Source organism: Bos grunniens, chromosome 19, assembly GCF_055505025.1.
Source record: "Bos grunniens cultivar Pamir isolate PY7600 chromosome 19, Bosgru_T2T1.0, whole genome shotgun sequence".
NCBI classification, from domain to species: Eukaryota; Metazoa; Chordata; class Mammalia; order Artiodactyla; family Bovidae; genus Bos; species Bos grunniens.
This window is the reverse complement of record NC_141183.1, coordinates 29,926,579-29,935,577: the sequence shown is the minus strand read 5'-3', so window position 1 is coordinate 29,935,577 and position 8,999 is coordinate 29,926,579.

Genomic DNA, 8,999 nt, shown 5'->3' with positions numbered 1-8,999 from the left:
CAGGAGGCCCGCCTCGCTGGGGAGCATGCTAGGGCTCCACTGGAGGTGCTGGACACCAGCCCTAGGAAGCCTCTGAGCTGGGCGCTGACCATCAGAGCGGGGTGGCTGGAGCACTGGCACAGGAGGGAGCCGGAAGCCAGCTGGTCGCTGTGCTCTGCCCAGGGTGTGGTTTGCTGTGCCTGGAATCCCCGGGTCCCCTTTCCAAGGCTGACTTCCTTTAAGAAACCTTCCTTGAATCACTGAAGCAGGAACCCTAACCCCACAGCCTGCCTTCCATGCAGCCTGCCAAATTCCATGCGACAGGGGTCCACGCTGGACCCCCGGCAAAGCCTCTTCCTCTGTCCTCTTCCACTGTGGTCCCCAGCTCACACATGCCCTTCCACTCACCCTGCTGCCCACCCCTCTCTACCAAGTTTACCGGAAATGAATTCAGTGATCCTGGCTGTCTATCCCAGAACTCACGTTGGAACCTGAACTGGACCCACCGGGTGGCAGTAACTTCAACGGGCAGTTATTGTTGAGAAAACAAAGGAGAAAGGGAGGAGTCTGGGGGAGGTCTTGAGGTTTAGTCTTGAAAGCAATTGGGGGTTCAGTGAACAGAGCCCAGGTCTCAGCAGCAGGGACCACAGGTTTGATGCCCAGTTCTGAGACTGACCCTGGACAAGTTAACTGGTATCTCTAAGACATGGTTTCTTGTGCATAAGATGAAATAGCAACACCTACCTCATAGGCGTTGGGCTGAAAGGGGGCAGAAGGATCCATATGCCATGTGGTCGCCTGTAGTGGGATCCAGGCTCCTTGCAAACTCTTGCTGTGATGGGAACATGTGGATAAATTAGGGCCAGAACCATACAAACCAGAGTGGGTCTTAACTGGTGATGGTGGAAGGTGTATTCTGTGAACCAGCTGACCTTCTTCCAGAAGCCTGGCCCCCAGCCTCCCACTTCCCTCCCCGTGTCCTGCCTCAGCCGTAAGAGCAGAATCCAGGTGGCATTAAGATGGCCCTAGAGTAGGTACAGCACTCTGAGATGTCATCAGAGAGGTTAACTCTCTCTATATAAATGTAATAATAGTACATAGGTATCTCATAGTGATAGTCACATTTCTGAGAAGTAGAGGGTCTTAACCCAAGTGACACTGACCCCTGAATTCCAGTGTTTAGAAATCTGTGCATGTCTTTGTTTCCCTCTTTTGGGTAACCACAGCTGGCATTGGGAGCAGATGCCAGGAATGTTAAATGCCCTTTCCAATGGAGAACTGTCCCAGCAAAATGCCAATACCAATGTTGCCCTCATTGAGAAATTCTGACTCAAAACTAAATATTGGCTTAATGAAAAATTGTGATAAAGCTTTATAGAGGAATTGGCCATTGGAGGTGGAGAAATGTGTGTATACAGAAAGAGGGGAGGAGAAACAGTCCAGCTGCCTGAGTACAGTACCCCTGAGGCTAAAAAGAGGGTCCCTGAAAACTTACAAACATCAGAAAATGAGATGTCCATAAGGAGCTTTAAAAAGCTCCGACTCATTCCTTAGAATATAGAAAGCTACATAGGTTTGCATATGCCCAGAGGAGACCTGAAAAAATAATCTCTCACTTCTGGCTGACTTTGAGGAAGCAGGAAATGAAGGCTAAGGCAGAGTTGTAAACTGTCTACCAGAGCATTGAAAGCCAGGCCGACACACACAGGAGCCCTTCTGCAGGAGCGGGGGGACCTGCGGGGGGACCTATAGGGTCAAGGCACTTGCAGAAATCTATGTCCAATAGTGAGTTGACCACCAAACTGAGTAGAGACTTCAATTGCCACACATGACAAAGAATATGGATATCACATCCTAGTCCAGGATGTGAAAATCAACATACAGAAGGTGATGGAGGAAAGATGGAGGAAGGGCTTGTGTTCTTGATCACATCTTTGAACAGCACAACCAACTCCAGCAACAGCTCCCTCTGGATTTCTTGTTCAATAACCCCACAAATGTTTCCACCATTGGGCATGTTTTCTGGAACTCTTGGCAAAGCATGCCACAGAATTCAGAGCTACACAGTTATTGGTTCAGGGGGATCTTAGTTCTTGGCTCACCCGTTGAGACAGAACCCAATGGGGCAGGACGACAGCTGGACCCCACAGCCTAGTCTCCAGGGCAGGGCCAGCTCTCCCTGCAGGACTACGACCACTGCTTCATGTCTCTGAACCTCTGTTTCCTCAACGATGAAATCGTGAAATGAGAAAGCTGAATTCAGTGACCTCTAACTTCATTTCTCTCTCTAACCTCCTGTCAATCAGAGTCCAGGACAGAAGCCCTAACTCTGCACTGGCCACAGACACAGTGGGCAGCTAGCCCCCGCTCCAGACTCAGCTCGGCTCCTGCTCCATTCTTCCTAATGTCAGAGGTGACAGCTTGGATTCTGGGGAAATATGAAAAAGTTATGAAAGGAGAATCGTCACCCCCTTAAGAATAAACGTTGTCCAGGGTGGAAAAGTAAAACTGGCCCTCCAGCAGCTCTGGTGACCACATCCAGGTCTGGTACCTGTTGTTGATGTGTTGTTTTCACACATGGCAAAAATGACAGGGGCTCATATTACAAATTTAAACTCATAGACATGTTTAAGACAGGAAAAGTGCTCTCGCCAATCTCCCTAATCCTACACCCCCGCATTGGGGTGCACAGATTTGAGTATTGTTCCAGACATGTTTCTGTGCTTATATAAACATGGAGCCATATGTTATAGAATCAAAGATGTCAGTGATGACATATCCTATGAAAAAGGCATGCAACCTAGAATTAGTGAACTGGGCATATGTGTGTGTGTGTGTGTGTGTGTGTGCATATATACATATTTTTGTTTTAAATAAAAGTAGACTTAGCCCAGGCTACCCTGGTGGCTCAGTGGTAAAGAATCTGTCTGCCAATTCAGGAGATGTGGGTTCTATCCCTGGGTCAGGAAGATCCCCTGAAGTAGGAAATGGCAACCCACTCCTGTATTCTTGCTAATCCCATGGACAGAGGAGCCTGGGAGGCTACAGTCTATGGTGTCACAAAAGAGTTGGGGACACAACTTAGTAACTAAACAACAGACTTACCCCACCCACCCAGATGGTCAAGAAACCTGTTTCTAACAACTATCTCACGGACATCTTTCAAAAAGCACATTCATCCGTCTTTCTCGAAGCTGCCCAGTATTCCATACTACTGGACACACACAGTTTAGTTTTTATCACTCTTCTATTTATGGAAATTCCTACTTTATTCCCATTATTTTTGCTGTTACTCTTGCTGCTAGCTCTTCCTGAATATCCGTGAGTACTTTCTGGGCTAAATTTCCAGAAGTGGGAACACTGTATTAAATTACTTATTTAACATTTAATGTAAACATTTAACACACTAACATCACCAAATCACTTTCCAGAAAGATAGTTTATCAATCCTTCAGCAACAGTACATGAGAACATCCATTTTTGCATAATTGTGCCAAACCCGAATGTTATCAACATTTTTTGCTTTTCCCTACTGGGTAAGGAAATGTTGATATCACCATTGCTTTATTTATTTTTTTTAAGTTGAGAGTTATGCTGTATTTGGTGAGAAATTTTAGAACTTCAAGCCCAGGAAGCAGCATCTCAAAGAACCCTGAGAGAAATGTTCCAAGGAGGGGTGGAGAGCCAGATTATATAGAAGTTGTACAACAAAGAACAGGTAGTCTGAATGTCAAAAGATTATTTTTAATGAAAGGAAAACCAGATATCTCAATTGAAGGAATTTATCACTTTTCTCTGTATGTGTGTGTGCTCTGTCACATCTGACTCTTTATGACCCCATGGACTGTAGTCTTCCAGGCTCCTCTGTCCATGAAATTTTCCAGGCAAGAATACTGGAGTGGGTTGCTATTTCCTACTCCATCACCGTTGCTTTATTTCACATGGCTTTCTGCTGAAGGCAAGCTTCCCTTCATTCTTACTAATATTTAGCATTTTTTCCTAAGTGTTGGCTATGAATCTTTCCTTTGTTGGGATTGTTTGTCTTCTCTATTTTTAGGAGCTCTTTGTGTTACAGTTATTACCGAATGTTGGGTATTGCCGGTGATGTACTGCAGATATTTTTCTCAGCCTGTTTCCCCCCCGCCCTGCTGCTGCTGCTGCTAAGTCACTTCAGTCGTGTCCAACTCTGTGCGACCCCATAGACGGCAGCCCACCAGGCTCCCCCGTCCCTGGGATTCTCCAGGCAAGAACCTGGAGTGGGTTGCCATTTCCTTCGCCAATGCATGAAAGTGAAAAGTGAAAGTGAAGTTGCTCAGTAGTGTCCGACTCTTAGCGACCCCATGGACTGCAGCCCACCAGGCTCCTCCGTCCATGGGATTTTCCAGGCAAGAGTACTGGAGTGGGGTGCCATTGCCTTCTCCGTTCCCCCCTCAGTCTGTCTTTAGTCTCTTAATTTTGTTTACAATGTCTTCTGTTGAACAGAAGCTTTTCATATTATGTGGTGAAGCAGGCCAGTCTCTGAACTGGGAGCTGTTTCTCCCTCGGGGAGGAAGGATACAACCTGCCCCTCATCACGACACAGTGGCCAGGCGCCCACCGCAGGGCATCCTCTTCCCTGAGCTCAGGGCGTGGGCAGCCACCCTGAGCCGCAGCACCTCTGGACTCCACTCTGATGCAGCAATCACTGCTCTCTCCCCAGCTGATGCCATACTTTCGAAAAGCGCTGACTTGACGGTGTCTTAGTATAGATCTTCCCTTGTTGTTCAGAATTTTCTTGGCCTCCTCGGCTCTGTGGGTCAGACTCGGGTCCCCATCAAGTACTGCGGGGCCCCAGCCGAGTGGCACAGATGCTCAGGTGAGTGTATGGAGCTCAGCAGACCCTATTTTCTCTGAAGGGAAGTCAGGCCATTTTAACAATAGCTCTGAGGTCCAGCATGGAGGCTGGAGTCAGGGAGAGCCCACAGGCTGGGCCTGCTGTTGTGACATCCGCTTGCTGCTTAGAGGTGGCCCTGCCCACTGCAGCTACCACCCTGGTGTCCCAGGTGTCTCCAGGGAGCCCCCGGGCACTCAGCACCTGAGTCACTGCCCATCCCATTCCTGCTCCCTCTGGGCGCCACGATCCGGAGCCAGATTCTGGTCCGACGTACAGCCCAAAGCTCACAGGGCAGCCTCGGTTCCCCCACGTCGACTTTCCTCTTGAGCCATTCTAACCACAGCTAAGTGCACGCACTTCTGTGGCACTAAGTGCATCCACATCGTGGTGCAGCTGTCACCACCATCCACCTCCAGAGCTGCTTCATCCTGCAAACCTGAAACTCACAACCTGTTAAATAACGGCCCCTCCCCCTCCGCCAGCCCTGGGAACCACTGCCCCACTCTGCATGGACCCAATGACTCCAGGGACCTCGTGGAAGCAGAATCATACAGTACTGGTCCTTTTGTGACTGGTCAGTTCATGCAGCACGGTGTCCACCCGGCTCATCCATGTTGTTCACGTGTCAAGGCTTCCTCCCTTTTTAAGGCTGGACGCTCCTCGCTGTGTGGACAGACCTCCTGCCTGCAGTGCTGGGGCTGCTGGACCAGGGGTGGGTGCACGCCACAGCGGCTGCTGAGACAGGATGGAAGGAGGTGCGGAAATGACTCTTGGCCTCCTGCACAGGGCAAGGGCAGAGATCCACATGTCCGCGTGTATCTTCCTTGGGGTGCAGGGCAGGCCGGGGTCGTCTTGGGATCCGCCCCAGGCCCCTGGGCCCTCCTGAGGGTCCACCCCTCTGATTCCTCCAGGAGGTGCTCTTGACTCTCAGGATCTGGCTGGAGTCCACCTCATGTTCCCACGGTTGTCCCCCATCAGCCGAATATCCCCTCATCTGACTTCAGAGTCCACTTCCTCCCGATCCCACGTCTCTACCAGGCGTTGAACTCGTGGCATCACCAGAAAACACTGCAAATCCTCACCTCTTCTCTGAACGTCCATTGCCCTCCTGCTGGCAGGGCCCCAGCTGTGTCCCCCTAGACTCCTGAGGCTTCCGCCAGACTCCCTGAGGAGGGGGGACATGTGGGGCTCACGTCTGAGCTCCCCTCCTCCACAGTTGGGAGCCATTTCTCTCTGTGGTCACCTGCTCACCCCCTGCTCCCCGGTGCTCAGCCCACTTCCAGGAAGTTTCTTCCCCATCCCTGCCTTTTTCGCCCCAGTGTTGCCGTTCCTGGTGGCTCCAACACTGCCTTTCTGTGAACCCCTCTGCCTGTCTCCCTGGCCCACATCCTGGCCCACACGCGCCTCTCCAGCCTCCTGAACCACGCTGGCCCTGTGAGCCTGCCTCACAGTCACCAGCGGCACCTGGATTGGCTTCAGGACATCAGCTTCAGCTGTGCACAGCCCCCTCCCAGCCCATTTCCTGTGCAAGACCCCCACCCCACACCTGACACTCAGCTCCTGGGCCCTCATCCAGCTGCACCAGCTGTGAAAACAAACATGTGTCCACCCAGATGGGCAAATAGCCACTGCTATGCCTCCGCACACAGGCGCCTGGAGCTTGTGCGGGATTTCACAGCCGCTCACCCCCTACCCCAGTTCTGTGCACGTCCTTATGGACACCCCGGCCCTGCTACCTGAGAGCCTGCTCCCCTCGCTGACCCCTGCTCCAGACTGATCCCACAAGCAGGAAAATGGGCCATATCCTTCCACCCTTCAGGGAGAAAACAGGATGACAGTGACATCCCTCCCCATTTCATGTCACTTCCTGCAGCCTGCCCTGTGTCCCCTTCACAGCAGAGGTCTCGGCCTCCACTTCCTCCTGTGTCCCGACTCCCACCTCCAGCCCGTGGTCCCGCAGGCCCTGTCAACCCACAACACCTATGCTTGTCTCACCACAACCAGGGTCTGTTCTCAGTGCTCACCCATCTTACTCAGCCTCTCGGCAGTGTTTGTTCATCACTTTCTCCTTCCCCAAATGCTGGCTTCCGAGATGCCCTCGGCCTCCCCGGTGGCTACGTGTTAGAGGACCAGGAACCATCCTCCTTCAGGTGTCTTCTCTGTCTTTTCTCTTGGGCTCGGGATGACTGTTTTCTTGTCCACTCAACTTCTCTTCTTAGATGTTGAAAAGGCACCTGAGCCTGACTCTGACCCCGCCTCCCTGGGTTCCCGCCAACCCCCACCCACCCCCACCCCTGCCAGTCTCCTCCAGCTCAGCCGGTGGCACCAGGGTTAGCAGATGCCCGGCTCACATGCCTGCCCGCTGTCATCCAAGATCCCTCTCCCACAGCAGGCTGGAGCACGTGTCAGCTCTGCTGGAAACCCCCTCCTCCTGTCCATCTTCCCTGCTGTCATCCTGTCTGAGCTCCCACATGCTCACCTGACCTCCTCACCAGGCTTTATCATTTTATCTCTACTACACTCTTGTCCCACCACAGTCACATCTCTGCTGGACTTCCAAAAAGAATGTTTAGGAGAGTAAGTCAGACCATCTTCCCAACCCTCCAGTTACTTCTGATCAGGCTGGGAGGTTCTCACCTCCCTCCCTCTTCTAGACAGTTGCTTCCATGTTCTGCTGCTCACACTGGCCCCCTGGTATGCTCCCAACACAAACACACAGACACAGATACACACACATCTGCCCCCACCCACACACAACCAGCATGTTCCTGCCACAGGGCCTTTGCACAGGCTGCTCCCAGTCTGTCCACCCCTCCTCCCCGTTTTCATCAGGCTCCCTTTCATATCTTCCAGGTATTGATTCAAACTCTCGTCACCTCCTCACAGAGCCTTTCTCCGATCATCCTTCCTAGAGCAGTACCTGCTCTCACCAGCCCACCCGCCTCTCTCCCCACTCTACTTTTCTTCCTAGTGCATCAGAATGTGAGCTCCAGAGAGTCTGGGCTGAGTCTGTGTCATTCACAGTTGTATCCCCCAGCACTTGACATGGGAAAACCACGTGGAATATTTGCAGATGACTCTTAGGGTTGCTCTGATGCTAGGTTGAAAGTACTCAAGTCAAGAAAACAAACACCAGGCTGTAACTTACTCAGACACAAATGTAACCAGCTATTTCAAACGATAATAGTGTGTACTCATGCGTGCTTAGTTATGTCCAACTCTTTGTGACCCCATGGACTGCAGCCCGCCAGGCTCCTCTGTCCATGGGATTCTCCAGGCAAGAATACTGGAGTGGGTTGCCATTTCCTCCTTAGGGTATCTTCCCAACCCAGGGATAGAACCCGCGTCTCCTGCATCTCCTGCATTGGCAGGTGGATTCTTTACTGCTGAGCCACTGGGGAAGCTTCCCAAGATTGTGTGAGGAGAAAATTTTTTGGAAGAAAATGTGTTGCAGAAGAAAATGAGGAGTTCCTCCATCCCACGCAGTTTAACCCCAAATCCGTCTAGTTTATATATTTTTGAAAAGGGGGTCATAATGACTAAATAAGACCACTTACTAAAAAATGAAAAGTTAATTCATTTTTAAAAGGAGAGGAATAGAACATGGTCATATCCCAGGGTCCACCGCCCAGTAGACAGATCTGATGGGCATTTGTGAACAAAGGATGTGGAGTGGAGACACGGGACTTAAATTCTCATGTAACGTAGAAAAACAAACTTAAATCAACAGAGTGAACACAGAGCAGTGTGAGTTACTATTTATAAGTTGGGAGGTAACTAAACCATGAGCTTGTATTACCATGGAAAAAAGTAAATACACTTTTCAAAAGCATATATCTCCATACCCCACATGAACACCATATCGAAACCCAAAGGAACCAAGGATTTAAAACCGAAGAATGTTCTAGAAGAAAATCCTGAAGCACTCTTCCATAACAGAGCTCCTTCATAACTCTGGAAAGGGGAACAGTTTTGACTTAAAATCCAAAGGCATAAAAGAAAAGATAAAGATAAAAAATCTCCTACATGGCAAAACCCAACAAATTATCATCAGTTCAGTTCAGTTCAGTCATTCAGTCATGTCCAACTTTTTGTGACCCCATGGATTGCAGCACGCCAGGCTTCCCTGTCATTCACCAACTCCCAG